This window comes from Tamandua tetradactyla, chromosome 3, assembly GCF_023851605.1.
Source record: "Tamandua tetradactyla isolate mTamTet1 chromosome 3, mTamTet1.pri, whole genome shotgun sequence".
Lineage (NCBI taxonomy): Eukaryota > Metazoa > Chordata > Mammalia > Pilosa > Myrmecophagidae > Tamandua > Tamandua tetradactyla.
This window is the reverse complement of record NC_135329.1, coordinates 72,464,615-72,488,109: the sequence shown is the minus strand read 5'-3', so window position 1 is coordinate 72,488,109 and position 23,495 is coordinate 72,464,615. Positions and strand designations below refer to the sequence as shown.

General features: G+C 35.9%; 1 pseudogene; it reads right to left on the bottom strand.

Moving 5' to 3' along the window:
- Positions 1 to 863: 863 nt before the first annotated feature.
- Positions 864 to 1,785, bottom strand: LOC143676146 (olfactory receptor 4C46-like; annotated as a pseudogene).
- Positions 1,786 to 23,495: the final 21,710 nt, after the last annotated feature.

Here is a 23,495-nt window from a genome sequence, read left to right as displayed (position 1 = left end):
GCAAGGAAAGTTAGGAACATGGCAAAATCTCATTACCTCGTATTCTGATGTTAAATGCCCTTGTTTTTATAGCCCTGAATTATAGTTAGTTACCAAGAATTTGCAAGCAATGAATGACCACGAATTGTGATATAAAAATAAGCAGTTCTTAATTAAAAAGTATAATCTTTATATCTATAGAAAATGAAATGCTATAGACAATGTACTCAACAGATTCTCTCTGTTAATAGTTACTCTAATAATAACTTGGATTTTGCATCATCATTGCATGGGAGTGTCTCATAGCTGTTAAGAGCATGGCTGTGAAATCAGTTAAAACTGGGTACCTGACTCTTTGATGCATCTGTATTTTTTCTGCATTCTCTTTTCTATCAGTTTCTTCACATGTAAAATGGAGAGAGCAGCATTGCCAACCCCTTTGGATTATTGCATGTTAATGATCAATATCAATATATATTATTAGTTCTTCCTTTTTTATTAGAAGAAGTGTCTATCAATCCATATACATGGATGAAGCCAATAAATCTAAGACCGATTTGGCAGAATTTTCCAAGTACACAAAAAATGGTTCTGTTACATTTCCTTCCATTTCTTTTTTCTTTTTTGTTTTAATTTATTTTGTATAATCAAATCAAAACAACATACAAACATGAACATTCTCCTAAATACCCCCAAATACCTTTCCAATGGGTACCTTTATTATCCTCCTATTTCTTGTTCTCAGCTCTGCCTCTTTCAGTGCAGAATCTAAGAATTGTAGTGATTGTTCCTTTTTTTCTTTCTCCAATCAGCATTACCTGTTGAGGTAAGTCCAGATATCTTTTGGACACTTCCTTAATTAAAGTATTTGGCTCCAGGGATATTTATTTGTAACCAGAAACAGTGTTCCTTCTGCACACTTTCCTGATAGCATTTTTCATCTGATCATTACTTAAGGTATAAATTAAGGGATTTAACACTAGAATTATGTTAGTGTAGAATACAGCAATTGCTTTATCAATGGATAGAATAGCTACTGGTCTCATGTACACAATATGCAGGGCACAATGAATAAGGTGACCACGGTGATGTGAGAAATACAGGTGGACAGAGCTTTGCACCTCCCCTCCAAGCTGCGGTTCTTTAGGGAGTGCAGGATGACCACATAGGAGACCAGCAAGAGGATGAAATTTAACAAGCAAATAAGCCCACTTCTAGCAGCTACAAAAAGCCCTAGAGTGTGCGTATCTGTGCAGGCCAGACTGAGCAAAGGATTCAGATCACACATGAAGTGATCTATGATGTTAGGTCCACAGAGGAGTAATTGAAACATGAAGACGATCTGTATGGTTGCATGAAGAAAGCCTCCTTCCCATGCCACTCCCACTAACAGGCCACACAATCGCTGGTCCATGATGGTGGTGTAGTGCAGAGGCTTACATATTGCCACATAGTGGTCATAAGCCATTGTGGTAAGCAGGATGATCTCAGGACCTCCAAAGAAATGTTCCCAAAAAACTTGGGTCATCCACTGAAGGGGATGGTCTTCTTTTCATAGAATGAATCTATGATCAGTTTTGGAGTATTGACAGAGGAATAGCAGGCATCTATAAAAGAGAGATATGCCAGGAAATAGTACATGGGGGAACTCAAAAAGGGACTGGAAATGATGGTGACCACAATGACCCCATTGCCTACCACAGTGATGATATAGATGACAAGAGACACAAGTATACTTTTCTGCATCTCAGGGTTCTCTGTGAGCCCCAATAAAACAAACTCTGTTTCATTGTTTCTATTCTCCATGAATTTCATATGTTTTTAATAATATTACCTGAAAGTAAAACAATTTTATTAATGCAACTTTGAATTCATTATGCTTTTCCATTATAAGAGATAATAAACATCTGAATTATATTGATTTTTCCATTTATATGAGAGTAATTTGAGATAGAAATAACAGTTATGCATTATTGGAACTTATTAAAATTGCCTCCCATGCCTAATTCTGGAAAGGGCATAGAAATGAAGAAGTTTGGTAAACACACAGGGCAAGTGATTATCTAAGCTTACTGATGACTAACATCCTAATTTAGAAGCAGTGACAAGTAAATATATTTACAGATTCCTACAAGGATAAATAGAACATGGACATATGGATGCAAGGCTAAGGAATTTACTCTTTACTTTGCAGAAAATGGAGACTCTTGGAAGACATTGAGAAAATAAATGGAAGCATGAAGAGGAATCAGAGGAAAAGGGGAAAATTGGAATATTGCTTTTGCAAGACCTTCTATTTCTTGAAGGAAGAATGGGATGAAGTTCAATAAGGAAGTGGAAGCCAGTGACAGAGAAATTAAATAGGACACAAATTGTAGCAGTGGACAAACAAATAGCAGGTTATTGGTGATGTTAATGAAATAAAGAGTAAAATTACTACTGCAAAGCATTCAAACTATTCTGTGTTTGAATATAATTACCTTTATCATAGCTAATAGTATATATGCTTTTAATGATTCCTTGGTATGTATACAGTATGGAGGTAAGACCTGTGTATGTGGGATTTTGTTTAATCCTTAAGACAACCTGTGTGATGTATAGTGCTCATCCATTTTTCAGATAAGGTGATGGGCTCATATATTGATGGTAATGGTTAAAATAGTGATGATAATATGACCTAAACTTATTTTTCACCTTGTGTTCTAAGTGCCTTACAGACATTGGCTTATTTAATGCTCCTAAAAGCCTTTTCAATACGTTTTAATATATTTTATCAGGAGCATGGAGATGTTAAGGGCAGAATGAAGGCTCTTAGATTATTTTGATTGTCTTTTCATTATTATCATAACAAACAATGCTCAAATAATCTTCTGATATTACTATAACAATTACTATTTAATTAGTGTAAGGTGGTAAGTAAATCTTGGATCTAGAATCATTAAAATTTTACAGAAGTGGTGGTATGACTTGAAAGATACCCTTCACTTTGGCCTCTCCCTCGTTCCTTCATTTTCCTTTCCCTGTCCTTATCCCTCTTTCTCATTCCCCAAGAGTCTTCTAAAATTTCCGAAAACTGCCACAGTCATTAAATGTATGTTTAGAATTAGACAGACTAGATGAATTCCTTGTTCTTCTGCTTGCAACTTAATTTGCTTGAATACATTACTTGGTATCTTGCATCCTGTATGATGAGACTGATCATATCCACCTCACAGGTAGTTATGAGAAGTGATTGGCAGTATATATGAAAATAGTGTGGGGAAACACACAGGGCTTTCATATATTCCATTATATGACAGTCTATGTGCCTGAGATAGTGAGAATTGACAATAATGGAGGGAACTTTTAACAATTAAATAAGCTAAAAAAGGAATAATTTTCAAATTCAACTTTAAAGAAGCCCCAGAGACTCATATCATTGAAATCATATTCCCACAATGTATTCTGCATTTTGTGTTTGCATTAAACTAATTAAATGATTTTGTGTCATTATATATTCATATGTACATCTTTTTTGTGAAAGAAGTGCACTTCAACATGTTTTTATCCTCATTGTTTGTTGACTATTAAAGGATATTGTCTCATGATAAAAGCATGGTGCCAGATGGCAGAGACCTTGGTCACAGTCCTTTAAATTGCTGGGCTTCCCTGAATCTTCTGATCTTCGTCTGTTAAATGAAGTTAATGTATTTATAATCTTTGGAAGGAATGGCATGAAGATAAAATATTTTACTTCCATTCTGAAAAGTGTTGTAAATAAAATAATGCTTTACATATGTGGAAAGGAACAATCTTTAAGAAGAGTCACTACCACTGAAAGAAAAACTTTAGTTACTTGATAGATCATCTTAATCATGTTTGGTGCTATTCATGAACAATCTCATCCTAAAACTGAACACTTCTTGGTATTGATGACTTTTTAATAGGGAAAAATCCAGCCACATACTAGGAGGGAAACTAGTGAATTCAAGTCAACAGTTGGTAACAAAGTGCTCTGAAGAGCCTATATCTTTTTCTTTTTTTAATTTAAAACTCAAAATCTTTTCCAGAAAACCTGGGATTCATTTTAGAATGTACTCACTTGAAATAAGTTGAAGAATTGGTCTTCTGTATATAAATGGATCTGTTCATGAAGGGCAAAAGGCAGAAAACACAGAGGAAGAACATTTGCATGGGTGCCTCCACCCTTGATGCATCTTGCTCTGGAGATGTGAAAAATAGCAACTGCACATTCAACAAGATGTCCAAGAAGGTTCAGGGACCTGGCCTTTTAGCTGCTACTTGCTCTCCTAGGAACTAATTATCTCCTTTGATGGAACGGATTTGCTTTTGAAACACTTATTCTGGAGTGTCATAGTTGAGAAAAAAAGCTATTCGTTAATGGGGAATTGTATCCTTGCACTTGCAACCATAACCAATTAACCTCATTCTCTTTCTGAACCTCTATTATTGAGAAAGCTGAATTCCATTTGATTAGCAGGGTGATATGATCCCCAAGTGGGAAGTTTTGATGCAGTTTTCCTATTGATTTATAACACTGAGAGAGCTTCCATTTTCTTATCAGCCTTAAACATTTTCTGATTACATAAACATTTTCATATCAATCTTAAACATTTTCATTGCTTATTTGAAAGGTGGAACAGTGAAGTTATAAAAATTATAGCAGCTATTCTTAAGTACAGGGTCACTTACAATATTTTGCACATTTTACCAATGGGCTTTGGAAGTACGCAGAAATTATAGAATGCTACAAATTAGTTATGATGTCCATAGACAGGATGTGGAATATTAGGCAGCCTTAAAAATGTAGATATGCATACAAACCACAATAATAGAGTTCAAGATGTTTACTTCCTTCGTCACTTGGTATGCTTGTCTCCTTTCGGCCATTCCAGGAGGTATGTAGTCAAAAAGTATTGTGGTTTAATTTGTACTTCTCTGCTGGCTAATGAGGCTGATCTTTTTTTATTATCTTCATTATTGAAGTTTCTATTCAAGGCCTTTATACATTAAAAAAATAGGGCTTCTGTTAACTTTCTTACTGAATTTTGAGTGTTCTTTGTCATATATATGATGCTGATATAATCTTCATAAGGGTGTGCTTTGACAACATTTCATTTCTACAACACTGTCCTCTGATGAGCAGAAGTTTAAATAATTTTGTAAAAGTCTAAATGTCATCTTTTTCTTAATGTTCATTCTTATTGTATCATACCTAAGAAATATTGGTCTTCTCCAAAGTCATAAAATTTTACTCTAGAATTTTTACAATTTTATCTTTCACACAAAAGTCTATGACAGATCCACTTTGAGGTTTTATGTATGTTGTGAAATAATATTTGTTTTATTTTATTCCATGTGTATAGCCAGTTGATCTAGCAAAAGTTGTTGCTAGATAAGAAAGTCTTTTCTTTCCCTGTCAAATTACTTTGACATTTTGTAAAAAAAAATCATATATTTGAGTCTATTTATGGAGTTTTTATTCTGTATGACCGATCCATATTATTATCCTTATGCCGATGTCACACAGTGTTTAATATTGGATGAAATTTAATATTTAATTTAATATTTTATAAAAAGTCTTGAAATTAAGTACATCAAGTCCTGAAACTATGTTGATTTTTGGAAAGTGGTTTGCGCTACTCTAGGTTTTTATTTTAATTTCTGTGTAAATTTCACAATAAACATGCAATTTTATCCAGAAACTCTGCTGATTTTCAAGTGGAATTTCATTGAGTCTATAAAACATATATGGTGAAAACAATGTCCTCTAATTCACCAACTTGTTTTATCTCAGAATTTAATTTCTCTCAGAAGCATTTTCTTGCTTTCATATACTGATTGTGAATGTATTTTAAAGTTAACCTCTTATATTAACAAGGATTGGAAATCAACAAGAAGGGAATACAACCAATGCATCCTACCAGATTGGGCTTAGTCCTTAACTTTTCTGTGCTCTGTTATGAGATTCTGAACTCCCCAGAGAAAGTCTACCCTCTTGCAAAGACAGCTTTTGATGAAGCCATTGCTGAACTTTATACATTATGTGAAGAGTTTGACAAAGATAACATGCTAGTAATGCAATTATTGAGAGACAACTTGATAAAGTGGCCATCAGAAACCAAGGGGACCAAGCTAAAGCAGGAGAAGGATTAGGAAATTAATTGGCCTTCCAATTTTGACTGCCTCATTCTAAAATTTACATGGTAGATGATTTGTCATTCATGTTGTCCCATAAATAGCTTTTTCTTTATTATTTATAACAGGTTTATTTTACTTTTATTTGAATTTCTTTATTTACCATGTGATTTATATGTTCGTTTTAGGCATGTAGAGGCAGTTAACACTTGGAGAGTTACCTGTTTTCATCTTTAGGTGGACAATATGGGGACATGGTATTGTCATATGTTATAAATGTTTGGCATGGTACATTTGTTACATTGTGACTTCACAAGAGCCAGTGTTAAAACTGCTTCTGTGTCTAAGCAAAGAAAACTGTCTACTTATTGGTTTGTCCTAGTGGGAGATAAAAAGGATAATTTGTTCCAGTCTTAAACTATAAGCATAGCTATTGTGGGTACAAATCTTAAAATAAATAACTATTCTTAATTATTGTGGGTACTTTAAGATTTGGAACACTTTCAAGACTATGATAGAAATAGATGTGCCATAGACATTACACATTAAACCGTATGTTTGTTTATAACAGCAATCTCAAAGTGTGTACCTTTGACTATAGTTGCAGTCCTGTTCCTTTAGACAAATTTGTGACCCAATTTACTCTGGGAAGGGTAGAAACAGTTCACGTTCCATTATTTGTAAAGTTAACTGCTATTTGCTTTCATTATTTTTGTTACACTCATTTTTATTTGTGTTTAAATGTTTGAGGAAACATAAGAACAAATGTACAAGTAATTATGTAACAATGAGTTGCTTGAAATCCATTACTTCATGTATTTCAAGCACAGCAGTAAAACAAATACTCATTGTATAACTTTATAAGTTTTTTTGCTTTTTGGATTTTTTGTGATAGTTGCCTAATATGCATGTGCTGTAAAAATAGTTAACAGGGAAATAATTTGAGGATGCCTCCTTTGTTTAATATCTTATGAAATGTTCAAATAGATTTAGATAGATGGGAATATCACCAAATATATTGTCCTTTCCTATGGCCTTTGTGTATTTTTTTCCTTTTATTCTAATATTCTGTTGTCCATTTCTTGTGGGTGATAAACATGAAAGTTCTATAATATAACATGGGAGTACACCCATTGCTGCAAGTGATGTATCTTAACCTGATATGACCATGGCTTGTTGTTAAAATATGACACATATTTTCTCCAAGGCTGAAAACATGGTCCCAACATACATATAGTGTACAGGGGTTGCTGTCCATGTTTGGAGAATATGTCTACTTCAGTGAGATAACACTGGAGCCCATAACTAGGGGATAGCATTTCTACATGGTCAAAATGCCATACTCATGTGAAAACTAAGCCCCAGCTAATGTGACTTAGCTCACCGTATTGTACAGCCTAATCTCATTGGCATGAGTCACACAACTGTGTTGTATCTTTGGCTTCTGCTTTCATCAAAGTGTGTCCTCCACCCCTCTTAAATTTCAGCACATTCTGGTATTCAAGGTGTGCTTCCATGTCTAGTGGTAGACCCAGCAAGCAATTCTAACAAACTGTTGTGTGCATACTTTGTTAATTTGGCAATTCCATTGCTGTTCTGCTTAAATAGCCCTTTGCTATGGGCATCATCAACATGAGTGATAAATAGATCTCTTTTCCATCTTGCAAACTGTTGCCATAGGCCCTGTCTCCATACAGGTGAGAACCCAATAAGACAATCATTGACTGTCAGTTGCTGGACCATATGTCTATCCATTTGCAATGGTCCATGAGTCTGTAAACAGTAGCAAGAAGTTGTGCTTGGACTGGCCTGCACAGCCATCACTGCTGCACAGAATTTAGCCCATTGGGCAGAGCGCTCCTGTCCAGTCTCAGTAGGTGACTATCCTTGTGACAGATGTAGTTCCAAGGTTTCCATCAATCTTGAGTTTTCCAGATCTATCTATGAACCAAGCCACCTCATCATCTGGAACATCTTTGAACTATGGTCCCACATAGCCAAGGGCAGGGAAAGAATAGACTCTGGATCATTCAACCATCTCCAACAAATAACTATGTGTTCATGGTTTCATCTGATACCCTGAGACACAAATCATGCTCAGTCTTGGATATAAAATTTCCATTTAATGATGGAGCTTTGCTAAGCCAGTCTTACTTACTTAGTAGGATTAGTAAATATACATGTGAGGATGGGTAGTTACAACAGTTGAGTCACATACAGTACATCAGTGAAAGGGCAATACAGTTCCCCGTGTGGGCTGCCACTGTTTGCAGGACCCAAGGATTGGTTTCACCCCTTTTAATCTATGGTAATCTATTTTCATCCTCCAGGTACCTGAGTTGTTTTTTTTCCCATCCAGACTGAGTTGTAAAATTTTATTAGAGTGCTGTTTAACACTTTTGTTTACAAAATCCTGAACCAAAAATTCAATGTCTTTTTCCCCACATGAGAACCAGTATGGCTTTTGTTGAACATCTTGGTTGAGCTTTGACAACTCCAGTGGTGAGTGGGAGTGGACGTGTCCTAAGACATCTTTTGAAAGAAAGGGCATACCCCTTCAGATTCTGCCAGGTATTCAGAACCACTGGCAGCCATAAAAATTCACTCACCAGTGGGAACTGATACCAAACAAATGCAAGGTTCCCTGGCAGGTACATGTGAAAGTCAATTCATGACACCAGGGTTTCAAAAGAAGGAAAACTATTGTTATGCATGAAGTAGGAGATCAGATGGCCTATTGACCCCCAAATCTCTCTGTCTCCCAAATACTAAGGAATTCAGGGTTTTTATGGAATCAACCAAGGGGAGATGGACTTGTTATGGTTACAATCCTTACAGTATCAAGTATACATAGGACTGAGACTAAGCTAGAATAAGCATTACAAAAGCATTACCAGCACTGAGCCTAGGCTGGAAAAACCATTATAATAGTAGGTATGCACAGGGCTGAGATTAGGTGAATTTCACTAACTTTACATAATACTTTTTGGCTATTCTACAATCTAGAAAGAAAAACATCGATATAATGATACAGAAATCATAATATTTGTTAATTCTTAATTTCTAGGTCACAGAACCACAGTCGATGGCATTAGAAATCACATAAATGGCCACATCCATACCTTGTGTCAGGTTCATATTTTAAGGTTTGGTTGCTCTAGTCCAATAGCAAATTGAAAGAGAACACAAAGAACCTCTGGTAGAGTGGTCATCTTTAGTATTTCCTCTGCTCTGCTCTATCTCTCATCCTTTTCTCCCCTCTCATGAAGCTTACAGAGCCATAGTCCCATATACTCTAAATTAAAAAAAAGTGGCACTTTACCAACAGGCAACATCATTCATGGAATACATGATTGGATACATGTTACAACATTGGTTTACATAAGAGATGCTGTGTTATGGCTACATAACAAGCTACAATCAGCTTCCTGAGAGCTTCAGACCTTGAAGCACTTAAGGCAGCCATCTAAGCAGGCTTTTTATAATAAATAATTTCTCAGGTCCTACACCTGACAAACCCACTTGCCTTCCCCGGTTCACCACATCTGTCCCAAAGATCTCTCAATGCAACTAATTTGCCCTTGTCTTTACTGGAGATAAGAATTATGGTCATTTGGCACCTGTACCTGAAGGTCTGGACACCCCATTTTCCCCTTCTACCTGAGCAGGGGAATAGGGATACTAGAGAGCTGCAGACCTTAGCCCCACCCTTAATCACTCTTTTTAAAGTGAGGCTGGGGTACAGAAAAGGGCTATCATCCTCCCTATGTAATATTTCAGGCCCATAATTGGAATTCTCTTCCTCACCATCCTGGCCTGGACACAGAAAGGCCTTATCAATGGTTGCTCCCTCACTTGAGTTCAGGGACTCAGAAGCTGTGATGTGGGATTCTACATGTATTCAGTTTTGCAGACCCTCCTCGTCCTATTCCTTAATGGAGAGACACCCTTCTGCTTGATATACTTGGTGGAATTCTTCCATAGAAATCTCATAATGCTATTTCCACTCCAGAGTGGGATGCTGCAGTAACACTGGGAGATAAGAAAGGAAACAGTGATTCTTTCATTGAGCAGGATCCTTTTTCATGAATGTCTCTAACGCCATCCAGGATGATTTTATCCATGTACTGCCCTTGGTCCAGATCCAATGACTAAGAGTTTTCTGCATATACTTTTAGGGTAGATATAGCCTCATGAACAATTTTCATTGGGTTTTACTTTCTGGAAAGTCTCCCACAGTTGGAAAAGTCATTCACTTAATCTCAGCAAGCCAGATTAAAAGTGGCATGGGCATGGCAATATCTCCATCCTGTTAGTTGTCCTGTTTAATGTGGGCAAAAATGTCTTATAGTAGAGGGAAAGTAGTTAACTATTCCAGATTAAGCCACTGGTCCCCAGACATGTGAGTCTGCAATGCCCCATCATTGATTTCAGAAAGATGCAGCAATCAAGCCATATGACATGCTCATGGCTTATGCCCATATCTATTTTTAACTTCCATAGTTTACTCTAAGAAAACATCTGCATTTGAACAGTTTATTTTGCAGCCACCCCTTTGGTAGTTCTTCATTGAGTAAAAATAACTCTAACCTGGGGATCTCCCTACAAATCTTTCCTGCACTGGGGTACCAGACTTTCCTCAGCTCTCTGGAGATATTTGCAATCCTTGACACAAAATAGGAGTTGGCAAGTGGCAAGGGAGTGCACATTTTGCCAAGAATCAGGTATAGTTCCTCTAGTCTTCCCAGAATGCACCACCCTCTTCTCTAATATTATCCACTTCGCTAATACATTCCTGTTACCAGGTAGACTACTTACATACCACTTTTCCCCTCATGGTAAAGGGAGGCCAGCAATTCAGTCAGCCTGTCAGCCCTACCATGTCTGAACTGATGATACCTTATGTCTCCACCAGGTCTTCAGATCAATTTTAACAATCCTGATGAGGATGCCAAACTGCAGGTGAGGAGAGACTTAAGAGATGACAATACACTACAATACTGCCTGTCTCACATAAGCTCTCATAGAAAGACATTTAACTCAGATAAATGAGACAGAGAAATGTCAGAGTCACGACTGGATTTTGATTCCCATGGCAGTTTGAAGTTGTATGTACCCCAGAAAAACATGTTCTTAAATCCAATCCATTTATGTGGGTGTGAACTCATTGTAAGTAGGGCACTTTTATGAAGCTACTTCAGTTAAGATTGACCAAACCCAATCAGGATGGGTCTTAATCATATTACTGGAGTCCTTTCCATGTTGAATGAATTTCAGACAGAGAAAGAGAAAACCAGAGAGATTAGCCAAAAGCTTAACTTTAATGGACACTGGAAGTGAAGGAAGAGGTCAGGAGAGACTGTGTATTAATTACTATGTGACAGAAAAGCCAAGCCTAGGATCACCAGGAACTTATGCCAGAAGCCACAGTCTTCAGGCAAAAAGCATCAACTTGATGAGGTTTTGATCTGGACTTCCACCCAGCCTCAAACTGTGAGTGAGTAAATTCCCATTGTTTAACCTGAGCCATTTCATGGTATTTACTTGGCAGCCCAGAAAACAAAAACAGTTTCCCAAAACCAGGCATCTCAATTAGTGCTCAATAGAGGCAGATGTTCTATGGAAAGCATCCCTTACATGTTCACATACGCAATAGTGCTGAAATCCCTTTCCGTCCTTGTCAGGGACAGATATACCACCCTTGTGGGAGCAAGCTGTCAGGAAACATGCCCAGTCAGGCTGTCTATAGTGAATGTTTACAAAGGCTTGGGAAAACAAGAGAAAGAATGTACCAGCAGTCCCCTTAACTATGGGGGGTTTGTGTTTTACTCCACAAGATTTACACAACCAGTCCTGAGCACATAATGTATTTGTGGGCCCCAGGGGAAGGTGGCAGGCCATGCTAGGGCTGAAGCCTACAACAGAAATTTATAATTGTGGTTTTATGATTTATGTGTTTGATCCATTTTAAGTTATTTTATTACATTTTATGAGGTAGGAGCCCACCTTCTTTCATTTGCATCTAAATATTATGATATCTCAGCACTACTTTTTGAAAAGATTATTCTTTCTCAACTGTGCAGAATTGGCACCCTCAGTTGTCCATATATGTGAGAGTTTATTTCTGAACTCTCAATTAGATTTTTTAGCCTATATGCCTGTCCTTGTTCTAGAACAGTACTGTTTCAGTTACTGTAGCTTTGTGATAATTTGCAAATCCAAAATTGTTTTTCATTTTCAAGATAATTTTGGCTATTTGGAATCCCTTATTCATCTATATAAATTTGAATATTGTCCTTTCCCTTTCTGGAATCATGGTTGTTGGAAGTTTGAATGGGGGATTCCATTGAATCTGTAAATTGGATTGGGTAGAATTGACATTCTAATGATAGCCTTTGAATCCAATGCAGAATTTCCTTCCATTTATATAGTTTTGCTTAATTTCTTTTTGCAATGCTTTGATGTTTTCCATATGTTAGCCTTTTTATCATTACTTAAATTTATACCTAGATATTTCATTCTTTTAGTTGCTATTGTAAATCATATTTTTGCCCTGATTGTCTCATCATGATATTCATTAATAGTATATAGAAGCACTATTGATTTTTGCATGTTGATCTTGTACCCTGACATGTGGTATTTAGATTCAGTCATCAACTTGGCCAGATGAACATGCCTAGTTATGTTGCTGTGAACATGAGCCAATGGTACGTGAACCTCATCTGTTGCTGATTACATCTGCAGTTGGCTAGGAGGTGCACCTGCTTCAATGAATGACGTTTGAGTTAATTGCCTGGTGCTTAAGTGAGAGTGCAATGCAGCAGAGCCCAAGCAGCTCAGCATACCTCATGTCAGCACTCACAGCTCAACCCAGGCCTTTGGAGATGTAGAAAGGAGTCACCCCACGGGAAGTTGTTGGAACCCAGAGGCCTGGGGAGAAGGCCAGCAGAGACCATCCTGTGCCTTCCCACGTAAGAAAGAACCTCAGTGGAATGTTAGCTGCCTTTCCACTGCAGAATTAACAAAATAAATTTCCTTTTATTAAAAGCTAACCTGTCTCTAGTGTGTTGCATTTCAGCCGCTAGCAAACTAGAACGCCCTGCCACTTTTCTGAATTCATTTATTAGCTCAAGAAGCTCTGTTGATTATTTTCCTGGATTTTCTCTTTACAGGAGCATATCATTTCCAAATAAGGAAAATTTTACTTCTACCTTTCCAATTTGGATGTGTTTTCTTTCTTTTTGTTGCCTAATTGCTCTGGCTAAAACTTCTAGCACAATGTGCCATGACAGTGGTGAGAATGAAGGTACTTGTCTTGTTTCTATATCCTCAGGGCAGACTATTACAGGGTTACCTAGAGAAGTCTCAGTATGACCAAGGGTTTCAAACTCACTCCCGACATCATTATCCATCCATATGTCGCCATCCCATTTTTAAGTGTCCCACTCTTTTCCAATCAATGCCCTCACTTTAATGGCAGTCACAATGTAGGATTGAGATTTCAATTTATGTTGTAAAGTTGCTACCCTAACAATAAGATTATGTGTCTGGTTTTCAGAGATCTCAAGTCTACAGCTATAGGAAATAAGTTTTTCCTTTAGAAAACTCACATAAAATTCTACATCTATCAGATGGCACTTAAACTTCTCGTTTGAAGCCTGAAGGCTATCCCTTTCACTCATTAATGTATCCAATGTATCTAACAACAACCTGCCAACATCTCTATTCCTCTTATTTCCACAAAACTCCATAAAGGTGTCAAAAACATTATCTCCCAGAGCCTGGCTTCATACAAGTGAAGCACTAGGAGAATCGAATGGTCATATTTTGAATATCTCTTTGCCAACTCACTCCATGGATTGAGAGTGTCATTCTGATTATGGGAATCAGAGTCCTTTGTGCCTTTGAGTCCAGTCAAAGTAGAAAACCATTCATAAAAACCCATTTTTTAAATTCTGCTCCTTAAGAACCACTCCTGGTATAAAGTGTATTAGTTAGGGTTCTCTAGAGAAACAGAATCAACAGAAAATATTCATAAATATAAAATTTATAAAAGTGTCTCACATAACCATGGGAACATAGAGTCCAAAATCTGTAGATCAGACTGTGAAGCTGATGGTGGAGTGTCTGGATGGACTCCATAGGAAAGGCTCACTGGCTGAAGTAGGAAGAAGGGCCTATCTCCTCTGAATTTTCCTTAAAAGGCTTCCAGTGATTAGATTAAGCATCAATCATTGCAGAAGACATGTCCCTTGGCTGATTACAAATGGAATCAGCTGCAGATGCAGCCAATGTGATCATGATTTAATTCTATGAAATGTCCTCATAACAACAGGCATGCCAGCACTTACCCAGCCAGACAAACAGGTACCACCACTTGGTCAAGTTGACACATGAACCTGGCTATGACACAAAGTTAGATCTATGTTTTGAGATCTTTCTTATTTATTAATGTTAGCATTTACAAATATAAATATCTCTCTCAGCACTGCCTTGATGAATCCAATAAGTTCTGCCATGTTGTGTTTTCATTTTCATTTGCCCCTCAATATTTCCTAAGTTGTATTTGATTTCTTCATTATCTCAGTGGTTGTTTGAGAGAACATCATTTAATTTCCACTTATTTATGAATTTCCCAATGTTCTCTCTGTTATTGTTTTCATCCTTCAATCCATTGTAGTGGAGTAGATACATTGAAAGATTTCCATAGTTTTGAACTTACTGATACTTTTTTGTGATCTAATATATGGTCTACACTGAATAATAACACATGTGTAATACATGAGAATTAATATTCTGTTGTTGTTGTATTAAGTGTTGTGTATATGCATTTTACGTCTAGATGGTGTATCATATTGTCCAAGCGTCCTATTTCCCAGATGATCATCTCCCTGCATTTTTTATCCACTACTGAAGTTGATGTATTAAGGTCTCTTCTCTTAGTGAAGAGCCATATATTTCCTCCTTCCAATCCATAAATATTTGCTTAATATAGTTGAGGTTCTGCTATTATGCATTTGTAATTATTATGCATTCTTGTTAAATTGGCCAATACATCAGGATATAAGGATCTTCCGTATCAATACTAACAGTGTTCAATTAAAGTCTGATATTAGTATAGCTATCCTAGTTATCTTTCAGTTATTTTTTGGATGGTATCTATTTTAGATCCTTTCACTTTCAACCTACTTGTGTCTTTGAATTTAAGATGGATTCTTTCATAAGTTGCATGTAGTTTAATCATGCTGCTTAATCCATTATACCAATCTCTACTGCTTGTCTAAACAACTGAATCCATTTAAATTTAAGTTAATTAGTAATATAGCAGCACCGTATTGCTATTTGGTTTTTATAAGACTTACAACAGTTTTCACCAATTCTTCTTATAATGCTTAATATTCTATTTAATTGATTTATGTGTGTGTATTTTACTATATGAGTGGCTCCTCATTTCTTTCTGTATTTTTAAATATATTTTATTTGTGGTTGCCATTAAGCTTATATGTGACACTCTAATATATTCTAGTTACATTTGATTTAATAACAACTTTATACCAATAAGATATTCATACATAATCCTGTACTTCTCTGTCCCACCACCTCATTGTTGTAACTGTTAATGATTCTATCTTTATCAATTGCTTATGCCCAGCCATATATGTAGGACATCAAGTTTAGAAACTAACTGAATTAAAAATTGAATATGCATATCCCAAAATTGAATACAATATTGTTGGCACTTATAATTATCCATATGGGTGTCCTTCCACGATGTGTTTATTGCTTAATGCTGCTTAATACCTCTGTTCAGTGGCCTTTCCTTGCTATTTGAAGAAAACTCTTTAGCATTTTTTGTAAAGCAGGTTTGGTGTGAACACATTTCCCTAGTTTTGTTTATATTGAAATTTCTTACTCTCTTCCTCATATTTGGAAGACAGAATCACTGGAGATAAAATTATTGATTGGCAATTTTTATTTCAGCAGTTTAAGTATATAAGCCAGTGTTTTCTTTCCTCCATGGATTTCTGATGAGAAATTGGCATTTAATCTCATTGAGGATCCCTAGTACCTGTCCTATTGCTGCACTTTTGGTCCATTCATCATTTGCTTTTTGTCTTTTGAACACAACTGTTTCATTACTATGTGCTTTGGTGTGGACCTTTTTGAATTTAACTATTCAGATTTGATGAGGATCTTGGATGCATATTTTCATGTCTTTTAACAATTTTTTAGCTGTTATCACTTAAAATGTTCCTTCACTTCTCCCTCTTCTCTTCTTCAACTTCCACTATATGTATATTGTTATAGTTGATGCATGCCAGGACCTGTGTTCACTTTTTTCTTTATGTTCACCACACTGGAACACTTTAATAGTCCTATCTGTAAGTTCATTAAATCATTATTGATGCCTTAATATGGACATTTTCATAGTCTCAGAACTGTTTATTTGTAAGATAATAAAATCCCACCATAAAAGCCAACCCATTTCTGCTATAATGCATTCCAACAGCTTTTGCAAACTGAAATAATATGACTGTAAGAAAAATCTCCTCTTTCGGGAAGTGTATGACTCAAGACATTGCCCAGCCTTTTGGTGCTGCTGAGGTCATCCTTCTCACATTGATGGCCCATGACTGCTATGTAGCAATCTGCCAACTCCTGCTCTGTGTGGCCATCATGAGACTACGAGTATGCTATGTCATTATAGTGTAGGCCTGTACTGGAATCTTTGTCTGTGCCACCACTGAAATCCTCTTCACTATGTATCTGCCGTTTTGTGGCTGCAATGTCATAGAACACTCCATGTGTGACTTGGATCATTTGTTGAAACTTTCCTCTAGGGACATCCATACATTCAATCCCATTGTTGCATATAACAGCAGGTTCATTTTTTTTCTGTTGAAATTTCTGCTCTTGATAATCTTTTTATATGCTCATCCTATAAACTCCAAATTCTCAGCTCTTAGAGGAGAGGTTCAGCCCTGTCTTCCTGTGTTTCTCATATCACTGTGGTCTTCTTATTCTTTGCACCTGGAATGTTTGTGTTTCTGGACCCAATGAATACATTTCCTATAATAAAGCCAAAGTTGTTCTTTATATTATGATAACTCCCATGTTTTACTACTAAGGGTATAGTGTCAGGAAAGCAGTTGTGGAAAATGTTATGAGGTAGTCTGGGGGAAAAGGTGACTTTGATGGCAGATAATCACAACCACATAAATTAGCTTTATCCATTTATCATGTAGAGGAAAGGAGATAGTTTCTCTGGCTAGGGCCATGTGAATATTAAATGACAAAATTAGTTTGACAGTAGCATTTAAGCCTTTTGAGGAAAAAATCAAAGAATTAATATCCCATTTAGTTTAATTTATTACCCTTTTGGTTGTTAAACTTTAATGTAATGTCAGAATCAAAGTTCTTATTAAAATTATGATTCCAAGAAACTTCTCTAGGGATTATACTCATTAGGACTGTTTTTGGAGTCTTTTACTTGCATTTTAAACAAATTTCACAGGTGATCTTGGCACAAAATTAGTGTAATAGTGCTATGGATTATGTTCATACTTAAAACCTATTAAATTAATTGTCTTATTAAGGCCTTTCTTGGGTGGTATCCTTCAGAAAAGTCTACAGCAAAATAAAACTCTTTAATCTTCATAAATAATGCAATGTAAGCACCCAACATTTACAACTATTAGATAAAAAACATTCTGGGAAAGTTAAAAAGTTTTGGGGTTTTATTCTCTCATCTTCTCTTTCTGTATTTTCAAATTTTCTCTTATATATGGTCTAATTATTTCTTTATATTTCTCTGACTCCAAAGGATAAATCTATCATTTATTCTTGCTTCTTCATTGGTTTAAAATTCATTTTCATTCTTATATTTACTGAAAATTCCCATTGGGAGTCTTTTTTTCACAATTTTGTGTTTGGATGATATTATGTATTACCTCTTATATGTACTTTTTTGGAGATGATAGGATGTAGTATACAGTAAGAGCATAGAATCTGCTTAAGATTCATGAAAAAAAATTGGCACCCATTCTTGTACTCTGTGCATTTCTTGCATCTTGCTTTTGGAAAGATAAACAAATGCTAGGGTCGGAGGATAAAAACACATTACAGATGCTGAAAAACTCTGCAAAGGCCAAAAAATGTAAATGTAAGTCTGTGAAGAATTCAAGTTAGTACCCTACCCCATTGAAAATTAAGACCATCTTCTGTTATTTACCAGCAACTAACACCAAGCATAAAGTTTTGACATATTCCCTCTATAATAGACAATAATTCCCAGTATAATTGAAATTCACTTTAATGATTTACTTCAACCATTTACCAGATAATTTTCAAAATTTTCCACTTTGGTTTGGTTAGTCTAGTCTGAAACCATGTCTAAAATACATGAGAGGGATGAAGGGAGGATTTTTTTGGCTTATACTTGGCCATAAAGTACTTTTGCTGAATAAGATCACAAGCTATGGCTGGAAAGGTTTGGTAATAGTTTTTCCACTGTACAAAGCCAGACAATCTCAGCCAAGCAGCAGAACAGAATCTATACTATCAAAATGGAAAACAAAAAGTGGTGGCAATTACAAAGCTGGGAAATTCTGGCAGTTCACTTAGAATTTGGCACTTGTATCTTGCTTTTGCAAGGAAACATATGGGCACTGACTATTGCATCTTGAGCTGCTGCTGTACTTGATGCCTAGATTAATGACAAGATTTACATGCTTGGTTCAGAATTCTTCATTCAGTCTGTCAGCAAACTTTCTGACATGCATTGTTACTATAATATTCTTCCAACCTAGAAACAATAATTATGGAAAGATGACAGAGTGGGAAGCTCTAGGAATCAGTCCCTCCACCAGAACAGGCAGAAATTAAACAAGCAGGAATTGTCCAAATCAATTATTTCAAAACTCAAGTCCAGGAGAAGACTGTGGAATTCAGGGAAGAAGAGATTGGTAAATTATGGTTAATACCAGTGGTTAATTGTTTGTTCCCAAAGTAGTTACTGTCACCAATCTCCCACTTCCATGGCAGGCAGCTTGGGGCCTGGTTGGTGATATAGCTTATTGGTGCCAGAGAAGGACATCCCATTTCCCAAGATCCAGGGTGGGGGAAGGAGAGTCCAATTACTGATCATTGATTTTGATTAGCATTTTTGAACCACCAGAGGCCTGGATCTGAGGTCAGCCATCATTTCAACCCACCCTGGACAAAAATGTAAGAGCAGACTTGAGGATGGTATGCTTCTTCAGAGCTACAGGTGACTGTTGAAGGGCTGCATTTACTGGGCAGGAGGCTGATCACAAAAGCACAGCTTTGGGGAGCTGTGCAAGAAGCTCTGGGTGCCCTTCTTGGCCTCTTCCTCCTTCTTGCCCCAGTATCTAAATTCAAAAAGAAGAAATAAAACTTTCCCTGTATACAGGTGACATGATCTTATACACAGAGAATCCAGAAAAGCTCACAATAAAGCTTCTAGGGCTAATAAATGAATTCAGCAAAGTGACAGGGGGTACAAAATTACTACACCAAAATCAGTACTGTTCTTACAGGCTAGAAACGAACAGTCAGAAGAAGAAATCAAGAAAAAATCTCCTTTATTAAAAGAATTAAATATCTAGGAATAAATCCAATTAAGGATGTAAAGGACTTATACAAAAAACTATGAAACATTACTAAAAGAAAACAAAGAAAATGACATTGACAGATTCAATTACCTAATATTAAGATGTCAGCTCTACATAAAGCAATTTACAGATTTAATATCATCCTAATAAAAATTCTAACAACCTTTGCAGAAAGGGAAAAACCATCATGACACTTATACTGAAGGGTAAGGGGTCCTGAATTAGCCAAAGCCGTTTTGAAAAATAAGTAGATTGCAGGATTCATACTTTCTGACTATAAAACTTATTGCAAAGATACAGCATTTAATACATCATGGTACTGGCACAAGAACATACATATAAACCAATGGAATTGAACTGATAGTTCATAAATCGACCCTTGCATGTATGGTCAACTGAGTTTTGACAAGGGTGTAAAGACTTCTCAAATGTGAAAGAATAGCCTGTTCAACAAATGAGGCTGGAAAACTAGATTTCCATTTGCAAAAGAATGAAGATGGATCCCTACCTTATATCATATACAAAAGCCAACTCAAAATGGATCAAATACCTAAATATAAGAGCCAGAATTGACAAACTCTTAGTAAAAAATATTGGGATGCATCTTAGGGAACTTTAGACTTTATACTCCAATAAGCAACAAAAGAAAAAAATAGATAAATGGAACCTCAGGAAAATTTTTTTTTAAAATTGTACCTCAAAGGACATCATTAAAGTAAAATATCAAGCTACACAATGTGGGGAAATATTTGGAAATTACATATCTGATAAGGACTTCAGATGCAGAATAGAGAAAGACGTCCTTCATCTTAACAACAAAAAGGCAAACAATTCAATTTAAAGGTGGCAAAAGACTTGAATAGCCTCTTCTCCAAAGAAGATATAAAACTTACCAAAAAGCACATGAAAACTTACTTAACATCATTAGCCATCAGGGAAATGTAAATCAAAACCACAAAGAGGTACCATTTCATACCTACTAGAATGGCTAGTATTAAAAAATATGACAAGTGTTGGAGAAAATGTAGAGTAGTAGGAACATTCATTCATTGCTTGTGGTAATGTAAAATGGTACCGTTGCTATGGATAATGGATTGGCAGTTCTTCAGAATGTTAAGTATAGAATTATTATATAACCTGACATTCCCACTTCTAGATATATACCCAAAGGAATTGAAAGCAGAGTTTCAAACAGATATTTGCATACTGATGTGCAGAGTGGCATTGTTCACAATTGCTAAAAGATGGAAGCAACTGAGGTGTCCATCAACTGATGAATGGAAAAACAGAATATGACATTTATACACAATGGAATAGAATTCAGTCATAAAAAGAATGTCGATACATGCAACAAGAGGGGAAACTTGAAGACATTGTGTTGAGTGAAATAAGCTAGATACAGAGGACAAAAATTGTATGGTCTTACTTATATGAAATAAATAGAAGAAGCAAACTCATAGAGTTGGAATCTAGAATATTGGTTATCAGGGGATGGATTGAAATAGAGAATAGAACTAATGCTTAAAGCATCCAGTACTTCTATTTGGGATGGTGGAATAGTTTTGCTAATGGATGTTGGTGGTGGTAAGAGAACACTGTGGATGCAATTAACAGCACTGCACTATAAATTTGTATATGGCTACGAAGGGAAAGTTTAGATTGCATATATGCAACTAGAATGAAATTGTTTTAGAAATCCATTGAACTGCACACCAGAGACAGTGAACCCAAAGTTAAGCCATGGACTGTTGCTAAAAGTACAACTATAAATGTATTTTCATCAATTATAATAAATGCACCTCTGTAATACAAGGTGTTAATAATAGGATGGTATATGGAAACCCTCTATTTTTATGTGATGTTTCTGAAAACCTACAACTTCCTAATAAAAAAAAATTAAGAAAAACCAAAAGCAAACATTGGCAAGCAGTTACAATGTGCTTTAAAAAGTTAAGTCTTTTCCAGGTATTAGCTCATCACATTACTCATGATACTCACATCAACACTATGAACTGAGTATTTTTTAATCTCTTTTCCAGAATGAGGAAAGAGAGCCTCAGGAAAGTAAATATATACTTTGCTTGGGGTCACACAGCTAGTAAATCTGATTGTGGAAGGAGTCATTCTGCTCTCTCTTTCTCCTAGATCCTAAGGTTTTTTGTTTGTTTGCTTATGGATTTTTTTTGGTAAAGATTTTTTTTGCAGTTAAGAGAGGTGAGAGGCAGGTAAACTCCATCAGAATCATTTACAGCATTATTTTTTATCATTTCCTTGGCTTTCCACTCCAGCATGACAACTTTATGAATCTCTGATTTTGTCAATATTGTTTTAAGTATTCTATGCGGATTTAATGTAAAATGCAGTTGAAATATTTTATTGCTCTCCTTATTTTTGCCTATTGATTTTGGAAAATGTTTTAACCATAAAATGGTTAAATTTTGAGTAACAATTAAATAGTATCTGCATAATGCTATACAGTAGATTCTTTTTAAATCTCAAAGTTTTCCTTTTATTGAGATGTATGTAATAAAAGTAGGTATTTTGTTTGCTTTATTCACTGCCATATTCCCAGTACCCCCAAGTGTCCCTGACACCTAGCTGGTACTTGAGTCTTTGTTAAATCCATGCATAAATGGGTGAGTAATGAAAATAATAATAGGAGGCTATATGGGAAGCCTTGAGTTTATTCAGAGATATAATTTTGGTTTTCCTCTTAAATATTCAAGCTTAGTTTTATGAAAATCATTAATATCATGGGAAGCAACAAGAAGCTGAGATAAATTGTACCCTTTCTCCCCTGTTCCCACTACCCTACCTCTCATCCTATGCTTTTGAGATCTTTGAGGGAGATAATTTTTCTCACTCATTTCTGAATTGGTAGAACTGATGCTTTCTAAATAGGGTAAGAATGCATGAATTATTGAACAGAACTATTGGCTCAAACTCTTATATTCCCATTCATATCTAGTCTGACCACTTCTCAAGAACAGTGACTGCTGTGTTTGGGAAACATATTACCAAAGGCTGGAACACCCACACACTTGGGGAAATGATTCATCATCTCAGGATTGGGTGAGATTTCAAGGTCATGCCTCCAACTGCCTTTGGCCCTTACAGTACTTACATCATCACATCCAGGAGGTCACTTAGCCTCTGCTTTATAATCTCTGCCATTTTATCATTGGCTTCACATTTCCTGGGTGTTGAGGTTTGATTCCTTGAGGTTCAGTCCTTTGACACCTCACAAAATAAGCCTAAGTTTCCTGAGATACAGCATCCCTTCAAATATTTGAGAATAGCTTTCATTTCCACAGGCTACTCTGCATTACGTTACCTGGGATATTTAAATCAGGCACTGTGACATGATTTCTTTCCCCTTCTCTTCAGGAATTTGGATACCACATACCAGCATTTCTAAGAACTATGCAAGTCCAGTATATCATTTGTTGTTTGAAATACACGTAGAAGTAGTGCTTAACAATTAGATCTCTTTGAATATTCAAGTTATTAAATATAGACCATAATTAATATGATTAAGAATCACAACACTAATTATCACCATATAAATTGTCATTTTTTTCAGCGTGGGTTTTATGTTTAAATTCCACAGAGGAAAATATGTCTAATAATATCATGAATTTTAGCAATGCTTTCTTTGTAGGGCTCCACCAATATTTTAAGGAACATTTATAGTGTTTTATTAAATTGCAGGATTTAACTTACAAGGTGTCAAGAGTAATGAGT